The sequence below is a fragment of the Clupea harengus genome, chromosome 5, assembly GCF_900700415.2.
Source record: "Clupea harengus chromosome 5, Ch_v2.0.2, whole genome shotgun sequence".
NCBI classification, from domain to species: Eukaryota; Metazoa; Chordata; class Actinopteri; order Clupeiformes; family Clupeidae; genus Clupea; species Clupea harengus.
This window is the reverse complement of record NC_045156.1, coordinates 5,867,355-5,887,787: the sequence shown is the minus strand read 5'-3', so window position 1 is coordinate 5,887,787 and position 20,433 is coordinate 5,867,355.

The window sequence follows — 20,433 nt, the reverse complement described above, 5'->3', positions numbered from 1 at the left end:
ATTGGGGAAGCAGCCGGAGGAGCGTGTGCTGGTGGCACAGGTGGGCCCCGCGACCTTGAGCCTGTCTCCTCCACTCACACTTTATGGAGCCGTCATTAGTGGGCTCATTATGAGTCACTGTGTATCAGAAGCCATAAAACATGATGTGCTTTATGGGGCTCTGAGGGGAGGGATGGTCCGAGATGATCTTTTTCTTCCTCCCCCTCTCACAGGAGAGGAAGGGAGGCTGCTGAAGAGGGCTACTTAGGACTTATCTAGAGGCACGTGTGGGATTAGGAGGACGCCTTCCTCCTGGCACGACTACAACAGACATTGTCTGGAAAAGTACAAAGTTGACAGTTGACGAATATGAGTGTCTGATGTTTTGTTTGTCTTATTTGTTCATACAATGGTAAATAGTCATCGTGAAACCAAAACTGGAACCTTCAGGAATAAATTCATTTTAATGCTCCAGATGAAATGAGTCTAACAAATTATCCATCTCTGTGTATTTTTAGCTCTATGTTGGCATCCCAATGTTCCATTAATACTTACATGCTGGCAGTTTGTTAATTGGAGCGAAAAGTCTTCTGCAGTCACATGTCATAGAGGCCAAGAGAGTGTGGATTGCAGCAGCACCTAATGTAGACAATCATAGAATGCAACACAAATAGCAGACCAAACAGGCAAACTACACAGAAACCACAATCACCACAAAGTCATACCTGTGAAAGTCTATTTCATTTATGTGTCTGTGTGTTCTCATGAGCTGAGGGGCCTTGGTCATTGCGTGTTTTTTGTTCATCACACAACTCTAAACTAGCTCATTTTAAGTTTTTCAGAAGGAACTTAGGCAATGGGGAGGTTTGCATTAGACACCAGTTCATAGTCTTCCACCCAGCACATCACAAACTTTGAGACAGTACAGTGTGTGTTGTTGTGTTGATGTGTTGTTGTTTGTTGTTTGCACCAGATTATGAATCAAGTTGTGACATGATAGCTTTGCTTTCCCTTGCATAGAATGAGGTCAGAGGTATGAGAGCAAAATTATAGTCAGATGCAAAAACTGCATTTGGTACTGTGTCATTACCTAGCTGTTACCTTTATAGTGACTTACAGAGGTGGTAAAAAAAAAGATTGTGACAAAGATAAAGAGACTAGTTGATATCTAAGGGATGTCCCAATACAATGAGGAGTCACAATCAAGTCAGTGATATTACATGGCTTTGCTTTCAGGTAAGTTAATAAATGAAAAGCTTTCAGAAATGAAATTGACTTAACAACCCTTTGGTCCTGTCAGGGTACAGGAGCTTAATTGTTACCCTCTGACCTCTGGGTGCAAAGACAAACTACGTCGCAAAGGCTTCAGTTAACCGCAGAACACTGTTGTTCCAGTCTACTACTGCCAAAATCTAATGCCTCGGAAAATGGTGGGGTTGCCTCCTTGGCACATGTTGCCTGATTGTTGTGTTTTACTGCATAACATACAGTATAATGTAACATTGCATCTGTGACACAAAACTTGGACATTTTCAATCACTTTTATCAGCTACCGGGCCTGTAATATGTCCGGTCACGTGTTCTGGTATATTTTTGTCTGTTGTCACACTCCCCCAAATTGTGAAGAACTAGCCATTGATATTTACAGGTGCAAAATGGAAAACTGCAAGGAGATGACCCGAGGCAAATTATACTGCATTTGGTGCTCAACTTCCCAGAGGTGTCCACCATCAGTTGAGCCAGAAATAATTACACTCCCTAGTCACCTCGCTGAACTTAAACCTCATAATTAAAAGCTTCTATAAGAGATAGCTCCCCTTTGTCCTGTGATGGGTTAGGGCCTAGGATCAATCACATTTAAACAGGCAGAGCATGGAGTAGGAAGGAGCTGAGAGTACTGGACCTTATCTAATGGCACCAGCCAACGCAGAGTCATCAGTCCAGCTTTGACATGTCACCTTCAGGATTATCAGATGCAGCTGACCAAGGCCTGACAGCCACTACACCAGTGTCATCAGTCTTCGTCCAGAGTTCCAAAATAGTGGAACGGATTTCATTGCAACATTTTATTCCCCAGTGTCATTTTGAGTTGAGAGGTTTTAGTAATGATAGGATGATCGGAATGTAATAGGAATAGTTACGTAATGTAATGGTATGAATTTAATGTAATGATTTTACATTAATGTCTGATTTTTACCATACAGATGATATCAAATGAAATAACTAGACATAAATGAAAGAGAGAGAATAGGCAAGAGAGAAATGCTAAGTTGAGGCTTTGCTACTGCTAGGCCAGGACATTTCATGATAGATTGATTCTTTAGACAACAAATCTTTGCAACAAGATAAATCACAATAAACAATAGAACACCCCTTCCCTACTTCCATTAGGGACTGAAAACACAGGATGCACCTTCATGAAGGAGGTTTGAAAGATGTTTGTCTCTATTCCAAAAGAGGAGCTAATTAACAACTAGGGAGTGTAGAGGCAAGAAAAAAAGAGCAGGTATCATTACAAAAACTGTTGTTCTATCTGAAAGACAGGTTAATGTAGCAAATGTGTCTTCAAAGTGTGAAGGCTGTCAGCATTAGTAGCGTTGGTGTGTGTCATGAAAGGTCATTGGAGCTAAGTGGAAGAAATAAACATGGGGCTATAACTTAACTTAAATGGTCTCTTAAAACACTTAAACCAGAAACACAGGAGGTTTTTAACTGGAGCAGTCTCTGATCCTGTGTTGGCATGTGTTGCTCCCACTGTTCCAGTACAACAACCTGCTGTCCCCATACGAGGAAGGATTGGTGGTGAGGACACACCTCATGACTATCATTTCTCAAACATTTCCGAACTGCCAAGCAAATTAAACTAAAGATAAAAGATCAAAGATGTAACAAAGGATCATTTTTTTTTCACATTCATTCTTAGTATCAGAGTTAGCTGAATCATGAAATGAAGCCTTGCTATTGTTTAAGCCTATTCTAAGCCAGAGACTAGAGGAAGTTGATTGGACAATTCTGCAAATAAGGGATCGTGAGATCTTCTCAGAGCACACCATAGCCTTGTGTACCTATGCCTCCTCTTGACTTATCAGATATGCTAACCTGATAGACAGCACAAGCACAAACTACATACAAAATGCAAACACCCTGTCAAGCAGGATCCGGTTGCTAGCCGTAAATTCTGTTTGACAGCTCAGGAGAGGTGTGCTACAGACTGTGCTGAGACTGTGCTGTGCCGAGACCTAATTGAGAGCAGGGGGGTCATGTTTTTTTTTCTTTTCTGGCAGGGGGCCAACATCAACTCAGTTCCATCCGGCTGAGCGTCTCCATGAGGCCCGACCCCCTGCTGACCTCAGTCGGTCACAGAGACTGAGTCCTACCTCTGAGGTTGTACCACTGTTCTTTATTTATACCACCAAATGCCTACTGCAAAAGTCTTGTGTCAGACACAAGATGTGCAGAGAATCCTGTGTCAGACCCTGTTCTCAGCCAATAAAATCTGTGCTTTTTTAATTTATTAAAATGTGAGCTATCATAGCAACGCAAATGAAGATGTGCAGAGAATCCTGTGTGAAATTCTATGACGGAAATAAAAAAATGTGTTTTAATGTGTTAAAGTATGAGCAATTACAAAAAACATATATTATCCATTTTAAGATTATTGCTAAGACTTAGTTTGAATCCTTGGAAGGGGTCATCATCACAGATAGCAAAGCCCTAAAATGATAGACTCTATTATTAGCATGAAAAATTGGTGCTCTCTCTAAATAGGTTGTTAGGCACTGAGATTGTAAACACATTGATCCAAAAATGTAACACCTTGTGGTGCCTTTTTTTATTGCCACGCATTGATTGTCTGACCTTCATTTATACAAATGGAGAAGTCTTGCAAATGGAGAGGAAATTGATTATTTCCACTTATATCTGCAAGTTTGAGCTCTCAACCTGTCCCACCCTGTCAATCAATACACAAAACTCCAGCTAAGATTCTTCGATCCACATCAGAAAGAATAAACGATGATTAAGTGCAGAGGTGTCCAAAAGTAGGAGCCAACACACACATACACACACACACACACACACATACACACACACACACACACACACACACACACACACACACACACACACACATACACACACACACACACACACACACACACACACACACACACACACACAGGGGGGGACCTAATTTAATTGACTGGCATCTGGCAATGAGCATAGCAATGAGCAAAGTCCACCGCACATGAACTTAAACTAATTTAATAACATTAAATAATATTTTTGCAAATTCAATACCATGAGCAAGATCCTAAGCTCAAACCTGGATAGGTCAGCGCAATGCTCCCACATGCCACACGATAGCTTCAGTTCATGTGTGGCTGACTTTGCTCGTTGCTATGCTTGTTGCTTGTTTGTGAGAAAGTTTCTGTGAAAGTGAGAAAGTGAGAAAGAGTGAGAGCAAGAGTCCATTATTACTGCAATTATGAGTAGTGTATGCAATGAACCTTGCTTGCTAAGTCTCAAAACTAATTATCTCCAATTCTAACTAATTTACTGTGCATGTGTATCAGTGCTTAACAGTCACGTCTGTGGTATTTAGAGATTTTTTCTTCAACTCAGTGATGGGGGACCAAAGTGCATTAATCAGGACCACTCTCTAATCACAAATAAGATCATCAGTACCGTACATCAAAACTGTTATATTCTGAAATTCACTGGGCATTCACATTCACAGGTTCTGTTTTACAGAACTGACGGCAATAATAATTGAGTTTTTGAGGTTTAGTCACAGGGTACCACCATTCCCATTTACCATCTCTATGTTAATGCATCAAGTCATTCTGTTGTTTCCTCCTATATGTCCTCACATGTTGTCGTTCTATAATGAAATCGTTTATTTATGATACTATTATATTTGGGTGCAATCTTACAGAAACAAGAGCCACGGAATGTAATTTAACTAAGTGGTGGCAGCTTAACCATAGCGCGATGAAAAATGAGTCTGACTTGAGGATGACAGCAAGATTTACTGGGTGAGATCCGGAAGAACGCTCCGCTCCATCACTGCCCAGATCAGGCCCAAGAAACTGGAAGGAGACAGAAGTTTGTTTGTGAACTCGCAAAGCTCCAACTAGGTCAGAACTATTCCTGGTCTCTCGCCATATGCTAAAAGGTACATAGGGGGGGGGGGGGGGGGGGGGGGGGTACCCGGTGTGTTAGTAACCTATAACTGAAATTAAGGGAGGGAAATGAGCAATCCAGTGGTGAAGAATTCAGCAGGAGGTATATGACTTAGTTTCAGTTTCAGGGGCTCTGGGATTTTCCCACTTTCAGTGAGCTCATCTTTATAGGCGACGGGAGGGGGTACACCCACTGTTCATGCAGTGGTTGATGGGAAATGTAATTCATGTTTGCACGAAAATGAGCAAGAAGAGAGAAAAAGAGCGTCCTCGGAGCATGCATTTAGTAATGATGATCTTTAACACATCTTACATTCCCTCCTAAAACCTTGCCAGCTTTGTTATTTACCCATTGGTGATGTTATGTCTGAAGTGGGATTTATGCTTCAGTGTGAGTTCATCATTCTAAGCTTCGCTGAAAAACTTATATTTTTATCATGTACAACTTTGAGGGAAATACTGTGGATATAACTCTTCTTATCTGAGCATACCAAGTGAATAAGACATTATTGTTATTATTTGTATTATTATTATGAAAATGCTTTAAATTTAGACTATTAGGAATATTTAAGCAATAGTCAACACCTCTCTCACCACCAAGTAATAAACCTGCTTGTTCAGGAACTTTGTGGGACTTGTGTGCATTGTGTGCGTCTGATGTGGCAGGCAAAAGTGTCAAATTAGTCCTCTGACATTTCAGCTCAAATGATACAGAAATGATGAGCGACCACAGAGGCAGAAGTCTGTTAAAAGGCCTTGATACATTAGAGATGAGCCAAAGGGACCCGTGGAGAGGTATTTCACTATGCTGTCATACTCCTTCCAACGGCAATGGAATCAGTTAAGTGTCTTGTGAGTGTGTGAGGGTACTTGTTTTTTTTCCCCATAATAATGAGGTACTGTACACAAAACTACACTGTAAACTGTACACTGTTAACAACTGAAAATGTCCCAGATTAAATGAAAGCGTTGTCTATTGATCATATTCATCACATTTTGTTCTTTCACCATTTTACAACTTATGTCTCAACATTTTCTATAAATAAACAGGGTCAGGATACATGCAAGTATTTTGTGTGTTGGGGGGGAGTTACACCAGCGGATTTCTTCATTTAATGCAAATCCATGCAGTTCAATGCAGTACATTTTTGCCATCAAATATCTTCAAGAAATCAAATAGTTCATGTTTGTCCAAGAACCATACTGTTGGCATACAGAAACAGGGTACACACTGGTCATTTACGCAGGGATCTCCATAATGTACCCATATTCACTAATGTGTAAATGCTAATCAAATATGCAAACCAAAGGTCACACTCTACAACCCCCAAAAGAAAAAAAACACAAATACAAAAAAAAACTGCAGAATAAAGCTATGCTAATGTTCATTCCATTACCTTGCTCCAGAGCAGTGGACTGCAGGATTTCATTTCAGTCCTAATCAAACACACCTGATTACAATTCTGCTAATGACATAAAAACCACCAAATTAGCTACTGCAGTCTTCTTCTGGTCTTACCAACCACATCACACGCGCGACCAACGCTCACTGCTCTTATGGCTAGAAAGAACTGAAGACATCTCTTTCAACCCCGGTTTCGAGGAGTCTTCCAAATCTAGTCTGTATATGTATGTGTATCAGTGTTAGAGCTTCCAGCAGTTTCCATGCTTGAGCATGAGGTTCATGGGAAATCATACGAAAAATGGATATCTATTTCTTATTTAGTGACACATTTAGGCAGCATTGTGCATGGCTGGAGGGGTGCATTGTAGAGTGTCCTTACTGGAAAACATGCCTTTGATGAAGGTCTTTGAATGGTAGCAACCCTGAGAGTATAGATGAAGATGTTGCATATGAATGGTGTCTACGTGCAGGAATATCTGACCGAAAATAGAACAGTGCCCAATGTCAAGTAGCGTAGGAGGGCCCGGCTAAAGTTATTCTTCAGAAGACACATACCTGTGAGGGCTGAAGCTCTTTGATTTGAAATAGTGCTGCAGTTTTTATGGCTCTAAGATCTGTCAAGCCATCCTGTACAGTTGGTGATACAGCAGCACACAGCTGTAAATTAAAAAAAAACATCAGCTTGTCAGTATTCAAGTCTCACATCTCTTTGTGATTATGTGTATTTATCAATGTAAATTGTGTAAATTGTGACTGGCTCCTTCTGCACGTGTTCCTTCAAAAGCAAGAGAAAACTGAATTCAGATCATTTTTACAAAGAAGTAAGCTTTGGAGGCTCTGAATAAGGTAATTATAGGTTGACACATAGTAATGAACAGTTCAATAGACAAGTGAGTCATTAAAGCCGCTAAAAACATAGTTTTAGAGACATTTATCCCATGGCTTATGATCATAGCACTTGATATGAATCAGCTACAACAGTCAATCTTGTAAATTCTCAGTGAAAAGTAACTGTCATGTGTCATGCTTGGCAGGATGTTGTCATTTATCCGTCAGTCGTCCTCTATTCCATCATCACTTTCCCTTTGGGAAATATTCAAATTTCTAAAGCTCTTTAAGCTATAGATGTCACATTCAACAACAGTTTCTTCCAATATCACTTTCTCTCGCTATGTTATCTCTTTTGGTATTCCTGTTTTTTTGTGCTTTTTGGTGCAGCAAAGCATTTTAAAACAAAATTCCGCTGTTTGTATTTTTAATCCATTTTAATTTGACTCTTCAGATCAGGTACTGTACTATGCTAATGAACCAGTGCTCAGTGGGGCATACATTACTTTGATCACCAAAGGTTCTGTACCCGTGAAAACAATTAAAAAAAATAAAAAATGTCCTTTACTTGCTGAAAATCATGTTAATATCATTATCAGTCCTAATTATTAATAATTGATGATTCATTGGTACCTGTTGGTGTTTTATGAGTTTAAGTACAGGTATCAAATGAATGGTACGAGTATGAACTGAAGAATACCACCTCATTCTAGGTAAGACTGCTATAGGCAGGGTTGAGTAAGAAGTGTTTGAAATGTGTCTGGTTGAAACCTGCACAAGAAAAGGTGAGAGGTTGCCTTACAAAGTGTCAGTGTAATAGGATCGGACAGCATTTGGAGCTTATGTCTGTGGAAGATTTCAACTCAACATTAGGAGTATTAGGTTATATAACATATCAATGTGACATACAATTTCAATTACCCATTCAGTCTTCAGACTATCACATTGAGAGTAATCCTCCAAATGGAAAGTCAAGGTCTGAGGCTCACAGGCATTCTTTTAAGACGCTCTCACAGAAAGTGCCCTTAGGAGCACATAGCACTGAACTGAAAAATACTGAACCCTAGGCTCTTTGTGGCTGAGAGAGGTTAGTGGGTTTGTGCACACAGTTGCAGTACAGCACAGACCACACTCTTCTTACAGTCACACAGAACTTCAGCACCAGGGACCTCAGCACCATGGACAGCGGCACCACCCACCACATCAGGCTCATTATATCTCTCCAGCTGAGGGCAAAAGCCAGATGCCTTCAACAACATGAAATCATCTTCAATCTTTCTCCAGTATGGATGATTGTCACTCTGTTGCAAAAAACTGAACCACAATAAGGAAGTGCCTATTTTCAACAATCGGTTGTACGTCCTTCCGGTCAGCTTGTTCTCGTATTGTTGTGTGTAACAGTTTGAGCTCCGATCAGCACGTCACAATTACCACTTTTTATCTTTTGAAAATCATGAAAAAAAAGTGACATTGTATTTACCATTTGGAAAAACACTAAAAACAATGGTGGAATAAAAGTTCTTTTAAAATCTTAATTTTAATATTTTGCTGCTGTGATGGCATTTATCCCTTTTCACTTAAAAACAATCACAAAATGTCAGAATGTAATTTACCCAGTGGTGCCCAGACATTTGCATACGACTGTACTGAACTTCCCTCTGGATCCCAACAGTCCCTTCTCTCCAGCTGTGTAGCAACATACTGCCCGAGTGCAGCTGACAGGATAAAACACAACAGAACATTTTGTCCCTTATCACACCGGCATGGTGCTTGGAGTAGGATTATCTGGTGTCTATTACTGTTCCCAATATTGGAGTTCAAAGAGGTGAGATATAGCAAGGGAGAGCGATCTATACTGTTAGAAAGCATAGCAAAGCAAAAGCGGAGCGAGAGACAGAAGTCCTTGTGGCTCTTTTGAGGACACTCACCGTGTGTTGTATCAAGGGTGCTGAAACATTGTGCAGACAAAAGCACAACAAAGAAATGCTGCATGACTCAAGTGGGTTAACAATGTCTCAAAACTACCAAAAGCCTTGAGACAGAGACATGGCCTCGATGGATTCACCAGTGGATTTTGTGCTCTGATACGACACAATACATATTTTAAATGGTTATGGGATAAAAGGGTGTAATTTTTCATTATGTAGGCCGAATGGGCTGTGTGCATACAGCAGGACAATATCAGCTGACCGAATCTGATGGTGCGGATGTGGTGTGAAATTCAATGCTGTGAAATGTGCCTATTAGAATAACTGTATGTCTTCTTCCAAAGGGAGAGCAGTGTAGTGGTTAGGTGTTACAGCAGATCATCTTGTAAAGGATATTCAGTGAGATATGAGACAGTGCTGTATCATCTGCACACGTATACATAAATACACATATAGCCTGACACAGAAAAACATACTCACACTAAGACACAGCCATGCAAACACAAACACACACACACACACACACACACACACACACACACACACACACACACACACACACACACACACACACACACACACACACACACACACACACACACACACACACACACACACACACACATCCATGCATGCATCCATACTCAAACACAAAAAGAGAAAAAATGACAAAGCGCAGAACCACAGGAGATGTAGCTCATTCAGGAAATTGACGAGGTGTGAACGACAAAGTTAAATGTCTGTTGAAGGGGTGGTCTAAAATCCCACTCCTTTGTGCCCTGTAAGACACTGATGAAAACCCTTGCCTTGGCCCTCTTCTGAGACCTGGCTAATATCTTCCATCTCCTGATGAGAGAGCTTTTCTTGTCGTTGTGAGCAACCAGCAGCAGCCTGCTGAATCCCGTTAAGAGGCTTCCCACGCAGTCACAAAGGAGGGTTTTCTGGAAGGACAGTGCACACCCTATTAATAAAACATGCAAGCGCTAAGATGACATATTAACATCCCAGTTCGACGAGAACTTGTGGATAAGTATACATACGTGTGCCATACCTCAGAGGCACATGGCTTACCATGGAGCAATGACCTGGCAGATTCTACAATATAGGCTTCTGTTGTAGGAGTGAGCGCATCACTGAATCACGCACTATGTCCGCGTGGCATTCGTATATGTGTTGGTTTTTGGTTTTATTTGCAGAGCATTGATGTTGTCCTTGGCCCCGATGCTTCCTCTCTGACCTCAGATGACACCTCTGGTGCATCTCTGAAAACTCAGAGAGGAGGGTTTTGGTACTGAGGAGAGCGGACAGCCTTGAGAGGATTGTCAACACGCATCGGCAGAATTAAGTGAAAGCCAGTGACGCGTGGAGAGAGGCAGTGTTTATGGCTGAGGGAATGTAATTAATTAAAGCGCTTGTAATGTCCTTGCCTGGGCTCATAATGGCTAAAGTGATATTCCGAAGGTGGGTAATCTGAGGAGGCCATCTCCAGGAAACAACAATGAGAGACAGAGAGAGAGAGAGACAGAGACAGAGAGAGAGACAGACACAGAGAGAGACACAGAGACACAGAGAGAGAGACAGACAGAGACATACAGAGAGACAGAGAGAGAGAGAGAGAGAGAGAGAGAGAGAGAGAGAGAGAGCGATGGGACCTGACTATGGCCTTGTTCTGTCCATTTGCTTAGACGATGCTTAATTGAGTCTTCAGCCACGAAACGGAGAGCACACACTCACCACGTTAGCATCACTCTGACCATTTGCACAGTGAAAATGAGCAGGAGCTGTGTTTGGATAGAGAAAAAAAATGTAAACCATGTCTAAGTGCACGTAAGCTGGACAGAAATGTGCACACAGTGCATTATAAAGATGTATATTAAAGCTTCATTCTCTCATAATACATTAGTCCGCTCTACAGTATTTACACTGTCCTGTGAACACAGGTTGTCTTTCCTTTCACTTGATCGGTCACGCAGGCAGTTGATTTCATTCAAGGGCGTCCATTAATTTTTCCCTTCTCTTCTGGGCACAGCAGTTCATTAAATCACCATTGTAATATTTCACAAGCACAAATTCCCTCCATTTGTCAACATGTTCATATGGCGGCAGCGCTGATGGCTTCTAGAAACTCTGAGCAGCATGAATAGCCATCCGGCCCCGCTCTGTCTTGGTTCAGCGGTGACGTGGGTCAATCTTGAGCAATAGAACTTGTTCAAAAACCCTGATGTCACACAGGAAAAGATTGACATTCTGAAGGTTCTCACCTCAGAAAATGTTGGACCCGCCCTCCCCGCAATCCATTAGCCCACGGTAGGAGCTTTCCATGGAACTAGAGAGAGAGAGAGAGAGAGAGAGAAAGAGAAAGAGAAAGAAAGGCTTGGATAAGATCGCAGAAGTCTTTCAGGTGTGTGGGGTGTTCAGTCATTGCTGCTGTGATACAGTGTGGAAAACACAGATGCTTCAGCGGGAACCTTCTGTTTACTCCTCATTGTCTTTTCAGTTTTATTCTTCCCATTTCTTTAGTGTGGAAGAAACTGAATTTGCTTCGCTCTGGATTAGAAATAGAGATTGAATTTATAAAATTGACAATGAACCGTTACAATACAGATGATTATATTTCTTGTTCTGTCATGTTTTTTTTATTATAGTTCGGTTTGATTCCCAATTCTGTTCATTAGAGAAGTAGTTTATGAAATGATCTATATTTCAACAGTATTTCGCACATTCATGCCCTATTCATCAACTACACCAAACATTTAGCTAGTCACGAATACATCAGTAATATACATTAATTGGCATCTACAATATATTATAACTTGGTCAGATTGTGTATAGTGGTGATTCTTTATTTATTACAGGCTCACACAACTGTTTTCACAAGAAAATATATTGCTTGGTGCCCACATGCTGACTTCAAACCGTCTAACTCTAAGTTAAAATGTTGACCACCAGGGCTATGATGGGACTTTTGAAAATAAAATTGAAAACATTTTCCATTCTAGGACAATTACGTGTGCATTACTGTGTACAACATACCTCCTTCAAATCAAATTTCCCCAAGAACACTATTGCCCGCATTAAACCAGCCGAAATAAATACTGTAGACCTTGGCAAGAGTAATTTAATCGCTCATCTCAGGCCACTTCTCCTTAATTGGAACATTCATAACTTGATCGTCCTCCTCTTGAACATGATCCCAAAGTGGCTCTATTTTAAGCGGCGAGCAGTGAGAACATCAGGGCTGTGGGAGTGGCGCTGTAAGTGATGGGCAGACAGCTGGACTGCATGGTCAGGTATCCTTTTTCTAGACTGGCAGAGAGCTTGGTCGCTGAGATCCCATTGCCACAGAATTTATGTGTACATTTGCTGGGGCCATTTGGGCTGTTTGTCTTCATTATTGTGCTCTGATATACTGTTGCTGTAGTTGTTTTGCTGTAGTTAATGCATTTAAGTGAAGCCAAAATGTTACCGCGTCCGTGGCACCACTGTACATTAGCAATAATGCTTCTCAAGCACATTGAAAGATTTAAGGTCTTGCTTGTTGAATTACCTTATTGAAAGACAAGAAAGCCTACTATTGTTGAATTGATTTTGTGTTTTTGCCTTTGAAAGCTTCACCCCCCCCCCTCCCTCTCTGAAAGCAAAGCACATGTATAGCCTACCAGCTATAGCTACAGTAACATAATACGTGAAAAACAAATGATTTATATGCTGATCCCATACATTTACTTGCTCTAGCAAGGAACAAAATCATACAAGGCAGACTGGATGAAAATGACACATTTCCACAGAGTATTAATGAAATTAGCCTAATAGTGGCTATCGTGGACACCTCCTCCCTCGTCTAGACCTAACAGTGGGATTTTTCTGTTCCCGTTTTCAGTGTTGGCTCAGAGCTTTGGTAACTACCCGCTGCTACTTTGAACTAAAGAAAGAGACATCCAGATGTCTCCAATCTATTCCTGAGACTAATTTAATGGTCCCGCAGTCACATTTCTCTCTCAGCGCTGGGAGGAAGTGAACTCTCTCAGCAGGTTTGTTGGATCACTGATCACTGATCTGCAGACACTAAGCAGAGATGTCCAACTACCTGACCAGTGATTCAAAGACTAAGAAAGGCTAGTTACCTCTCTGATTCCAGAATCTCGAGGATGATAATTTGTGTGCATTCAAGTATAAGAGTACAGACTGTTTCTGTTGTTGTTGTTGTTGTTGTTGTTGTTGCTGTTGTTACTGGTGGCATAGCTTTTGGTCTAATTAATATGTTTTACCTTCCTGTCATTTCATGTCAATTATCAGATTAGATTTCAAGTGGTATGCCAGCCATCAGGCGAAAACTCAATTACCTCTTTTCCGTTAAACGCTGATTAACAATAACACAAAATATAATTTACCAACTAAATGATCAAATTCCATCCTAACCCCCAGGTTTGACATTGGCATCAAATCATTGGCATGAACATTCTGCACTTGTGCTTCATAGGACTCCACCCATGACAGCTTTCCACCTAGCTGATAATCAGAGGAATTCAATAACAAACAAGTACTGGATACTTAAATCTGCCTCTCTCTCTCTCTCTCTCTCTCTCTCTCTATATATATATATATATATATATATATATATATATATATATCTCCCTCTCACCTCAATAAGACTGGGTTATAATGGAGACTCATGGTGCTGTGGAGATGAGTGGACTGTGGACAGGCCTCCTACAGTCTAGTGCTTCTAATGGGTTCAGCCCCACTGGATCCAATCACGTCCTGCTGATCCTCTCTCCAGAGGATGCAAATTGTCAATCAGTTTCTCACTATCTGCCCTTCACTACCTCCCTCTGTTGCCTTCTCTGTTCTACCTTTTTTTTGTGTTTCCACTCTAACCAGCTGTGTTGGCTATTTTTCATTTTCTTTGTTATATGTATTTGAATCCCTAATCATTATTCTCCTGTAGATTTTTTGTTGTTGTATTTTTTAGGATGGAGGATATTAAAGAGTTCAGCTTTCTAGTAATCAATTCATTGCACCAAGTGTTTAAAATGTATCAATAAAGAGGAGGAGCATAAAAAAACATGCCACCAACAAAGGTGAAAAGGAAACTGCTATCATGTGTTCACATCTCTGAACGTTTGTTTCAAGCTTAATGATTTCTTTCTTTTTTTGGTGAGCATTTATGAATCTTTTCAAAGCTGTTAGAATGGTGGAATGACAACAAAGGCACCATTAATAGAGGCACACATAATTCCCCACTCTTTGTACCCAACCTACGAAGCCATTAAAAAACCCAGCAGAGGTGAGATTGCTAACTAGATTTGCTCCCTGGTTTCATAAGCAAAATCAGTTCTGTTGTTTCATTCAAATGAAATGCCCAGCAGCTTGGTGGAACAAGTATTTTCATTTTCATAAAGGTTAAAGCATTTATGGTTTCATTCCATGCTGTAGTGCCCCATGCCAATTTTTTAAGTGGATGTAATACCTTTCACATTATAAATACATTCAAAATGTTTCAGTCACGAGAAAAGTAATCCTAACCTAGTAACAGCTAACTGCTAATTAAAGCTGCAAATGGCTAAATAATATGTCCATGTATGTCCGGATCTTACATCCGAGGCTCGCCACAGGTTCATTCTGGGGTCACTAGAGTCCTTGTACTTTCTGATCATTACTCCTTGATGGAAATCAATGGCAATCTTACTATCTGTAACAGGTACTGTACATCAAGATTAAATGGTTTATCAGTCCAGCCACAGTGGATTTCAGAACATGTTAGAGCATGCATGCGCATCCTTCAGATGACAACCCTGTGCACAGCTAAACAGCTGCCTTCAGCCTAAACAAGCCTCTCCTAAAGTTAGATCACAAATAGTAATTGAAATCTGCAATTGGGTTGGATATTAAGGTATTTTTATGGTATAAACACCAGTAGCATTTTTCTCACTGTCTCACTTAAAGATCACTCACTGCATACATGTGACCTTCTTTTCATGTAACAAATCAAACATCCAAATATTTTACCAGAGATGGGGACCATGTCAACAATGTCTGAATCATTCTTCACAACTCTTCTCTATTTAAACTTAATTTTTCCTTCAGTTAAAAAACAAACAAAAAAAAAACCCCTGATGAGAAATACAGTGGGACTCGGTTCAATGGCACTGCAGCGCTTTGGCAATTAGGAATGATAAATAGACACACTCCCGGATATGTCGTGAATAATTGATTTAAAAAAGAAACATCAGAAGAGGCATTCCAAAAACCCGGACCATCAGTGTCAGGGCGTGATGTATGAGAGAGGAGCTCAGAGTCCATTTCCCCCCCCCCGGTGTCTAGAACAGCACACAGACAAGCGCTGGGAAACAATCATTGTGCAGTTCAGAGAAGGTCAGAGAGTAGAGCCGGTCTCTCCTCTGTTTATATCTCAAATGATCTTCCTCCAACTCTGATTCTTTATTAATTGATGTTAAAAACATGTAAAAACGGGTTGTCTGTTTGTGGACTTGCCTCATCACTCATCAGTGCTACGCTGATGTTCAGTGTCTCCGGAGGATCTCAGATAGACTCTTTTTTGATGCTGCCGACTAGCATAAAGCCTCGTTTGTCAATCTCTGTCTATGAAACAGCAACCACGTTACATAATATACTTAACATAATAGTCATAATAAATTCAAAGATAAAGGAAATTCGCTTCCTTACTGAGTTTTCAAAACGACCTCTGTATCGTCTTGTCTTGCTTTCTTTTCCTTTCTTTTCTTTTCTTCTCTTCTCCTTTCTTTACCTCTCTATTCTTCTGTCTTCAAAATAGTCATGTCCCACAGCTTCAGTTCTGTTTCAACACTGAGTGACCTGCTCTTAACACGTATTGCCTGAAGGCAAAATATATGCATCCATCCTATGGATTGTGTGCATCCACTGTTAAATATGGCTTCCGTGCAACACGGGCTCCCGTCTTTGACCCAAGAACATGCTTATAAGTGCAGAGACAGGTGCCATAAACGTGTGTGTTTGGTTGTTATTCATGTTCTGCTCTCTGGGTGAGTCAGACACTGAACCATTCTCCTCAGCTCCTGTATTCAGTGAGTCATGTCCATTACCTTTCGTACAATGGTGACAGCATGTAAGCTGCAGTTATGAGCCAGACATTTCGAAGGACGGAGCCTGGACGAGCAGAGGGTGCACGGGGCCTGCACAAAAGGGCCCTGACCCCTAGTCATCGCTCCTCCGTCGCTGGGAACATTAAACGCCCTACCCATCAGAAATGTGTCATTGTGTGATTCATGCCAGCCCTCTCAGTGCTGGTTTGTGTGTGTGAGTGGTGGTGTGTGTGTGTGGGAGGGAGGGAGTATGGGGGGGTAAGAAGTGAACTTTTTGTGGCAAGTTGGTTGATTGCCACTTCTGGTCCAGGTTCGCTCTGACTCTGCCCCTCTCTGTCTTTCAGTTCCTGTCCAAATGCCTCTGTCCCCGTCTCAAGGCTCAGACTCCTGGTCTCTCTTCTGTGCCTCAGAGCTCTTTTGGCAAGCCGACTTATTGATTATTACTTCTGTCAGGTTCAGCTGTCGACTCTGCCCCGTCCGCCTGGGTCTTGCAGTCTTCCATACGCCCCCTGTCCCTGTCTCTCAGTCTCAGTCTCTCATCGGTGGCTTCTCCGCCCCGTCCTGAGTGACAGGTGTCATCAGCCACCTCCCCTCTGAGGAGGCCAAGGAGAGGGACAGAGGTCAGGTAAGCGAATAAGCCATTTATGAAATGCCGTGGCTGCATTGCTATTGAACTCTGGAAGGTCAGATTAACCACAAAGCCCTGGCCCTGCCCTCGGCAAGACGCGCCCAGACACCATTCCATTCACTCGTCCCTTCAGAGCCGAACAGAAAAAAGGGCTTAACGTGCTGGAATTGGCTCGACACAATGTTGCAGGAAACAGAATGTATGGGGGTTTTGAAAGAAGAGGGCTCTGAATGCCTTCTTGCACTTTCTCGCTCTCTTTTGGTGTTTACGGTCTCTGTGTTGTTCCACTATGTGAGCAAGAACTGAAGACAACGTGTGTGTGTGTGTGTGTGTGCTAGTGTTGTTTTGTGGGTCTGACACAGGCAGCTTAAATGAGTGAGGAGGCTTTTTTTTGCTATTGGGTTCCTTTGTCCAGGTCAACATCACTTTGAAAAGTGTTCTTTTTTGAAACTCATACACTTTCTGGTCTTATGTAGCACAGCAACAGCTGAGCAAACTAATTTTGTTTGTTGCTCTTCCTCCTTTAGGTCTCAGTATTCCTTGGTAAATAATCCTTGCCCTGTTTAGAGCTTTGTCCTGTTTTCTAGGATTGTCTGTGAGCTCTATTCATCCCTGACAAGTCAAGTGAAAACACAACTTGTTTTTTTTTGTAGAGTCTTGAAATAGACAGCTATATTCCTGAACATCAGACAACACAGCTTGGTGAGTCTGAGTAGGTTTTCACATCTGCAGTAACCTTCAAGACATGACAATCTAAAGATAGCCTGAAAGCCACATTCAATCAAAACGGGACCAGAATAAACAATACAAAGGTAAAGATACTTAAGACAATACACCACTGAAGTCAGCACAATGCTGACTGACTTAACTGTTTCACGCTCACTCCCAAAAGGGTAGAAATATAGACTATGTGATTTAAAGTAACACATACAGTATTTGACCATAAAACCGTCATTCAGAATAGTTTTGAATTCCGTCAATGAGTTTTATTTCACAGAGCAAAGTTTGACAGCTATTGGTAGTCATTTTGTTGACGTTTGTTTGTTGACGTGTCTTGGTGTAGGCTACTTTTTTCATCCGGCTCTTTAACTGTAATCTTGTTTTAAGACATCTACGGCCATCATGTGTATAATACTTGTTCTGGACATCAAAAACCTGTCCTTCTCTGACAGTGATGATTTGGTCTGTTTCATGTTGCCACTCTTGTTACTCATATTTTAAAACAGAAGTCCTCCACAGGTGTCTTAGCCTGGCCCACTGTGCACTTCGTTCCCAGTCCAATTATCCCAAAAAGGAGTGTGCATTCTTTATGGCTCTGCTCAGATACAATTCTACATCAAGGGTCGCCGTGAGAATATTCCTATACGGCTCAATTACTTCCGAGAGCCGGGCAGGTCCCAGCGCATTACACACACAATCTGACTGACCCAGTTCCCACTTGTGCACAGCGATAGAATATTGGCGCTGTGAGGAGTTTGTGTCTGCAGCAGGCTGCTCCTCCAGAGGCTCACCGACCTCTCACATCACCCCCTGACCTCCCTGCCAGGGACCTCCTCATCAGGAGCCAAGGCGAGGGACCCACAATGTAAACACACCGATAAAACAAACATCTCTTTATCTCTGTCCACAAATGCATAGTTATAGAGGCAACCGTTACGAAACATTAAAGATGCCGTCTGTGATTACATTTTTGCAGAAGGTTGGTGAAATTTGCACTTAACAGCCAATCAAATTACACCCCTTCCTTCCGTGTTCCTGAGGCACATGTGTTGGTTGGCTGGGATTGTTTACGGCTCAGTCTGAGCCACTATGTTTGTTTGCCAAACAAAGCCAGGACTGTGTACGAACACCAGAGTTTTTTTTACCGCAAACACTGAACGGACAGCTAGAAGTCTGTGACGAGCCATTTGCTGAATTTGTCAAAAAGTGTATGGGATTTGTGATGGCCCAGCCGGTGAGCAGTGCCCCACATGGCTGAGTACAGCCAAACGAAGGCAATTAAGAGGCATGGTGTTGGATGGGCGGTACTACCCCAGAGGATTCTCATAGGGAACTCCTCCCCACCCAGGTGTCTCTGGTTGTACCTCCCAGGTGCACTAAATCAATCAGGCAATCAGGAGCCTTTTTAAACTCAACCAGAGGATTACGGAAGCCAGACTGTCTTGAGCTACTGAGGAGTGAGAACCAGACGCCTTCCAAGACAGTCTCAGGGTAAGAGGCCCGTGGCCTGCCTTTTGTATTCCTGAAGAGGATTAATCGTTGTTTCTGTATCTCTTGCCTCAGGAAGAGCCAGACGGAGCCCCTGATGCCGACTGCCAGTCCGGTGAAGCTTTTTGAGTTACCTTTGTGCGCCCCCTCCCTTTTCCCCCTCAGTTTGTAAAATAAACTCCTGAGTTGCATTCACCGCAACCCCTGTTTCTGACTGCTCTTTTCCAGTTTGTGTACCCACTGTTTACCCTTGTAAGGCCAGGCTCCCACAGATTACAATAGTGGACTGCATCTTTAAGGCCCTGGATTGATCTGTCTGAGCACACACACATAGGCTGCTGGAAGTATAGATGGACCCCTGCAATGAAAACCACTTCACATGAATATACCTGCCCTTAAAAGTCTGTGTTGACGTTTGTAGTGAACATTGGTTACCTCACTTATTTGGCGCTGTAGCGATGTTGCCCATGCAGCCTCAAGCTGTGTTGGAGACTTGTCTAACAATGGCAGCAGCCTGCGGGAGGTGGGAATGTGCTATGGTTCCGCTCTCTTTGGCGCAGGTAGGGAGTCTAGATCAGGTGTCTGGTGGCCTCTGGCTGTGGTCAGGGAGCTTTGGTTGGTAGGTTGGTTGGTTGGTTGGATGGCGCAGGTTTCAATGTTAAGTGTTTCAGACATGTCGGACAATATCAGCAGGGTCCGTACAATTCTTTTTGGGCAGGGAGTAGTTCCGTGTGGGCCCTGCATTGTCAGTGTGAGAGGTGCAGTGGAGGGCAGTGTGAGTTGCACATTTCAAATGCTACATTAGCTAGCTGATCAATGACTAATTTAAATTTGACTAAAGACAACATTGAGTTTTAACTCATCTATCACTCACTAGGTCCGTATTAGAATAATGGTGTTTTTTTTCCAAATGTTGCCAATTGTCCTTTTCAGAAATTCTTTCCTTGTGTCTGTGGTGTGTGTGTGTACATGAAAAATGCTGTGTAGTACGAGTGATGTGTTCCTATGCTGTCCTTTGCTGATGGCCAGGTCAGAGAGCTGTCAGATTGACAGCTTGCTTCAGTGACTTGTCCTGAGTGCACATCATTCCAAAGCATATCCCTCAATTAACAGCGAACTGAAGACAAGAGAAATTTAGATTTTTATTATGGTACATTACACACTATAGGACGCACAAGGAAAATTAAAC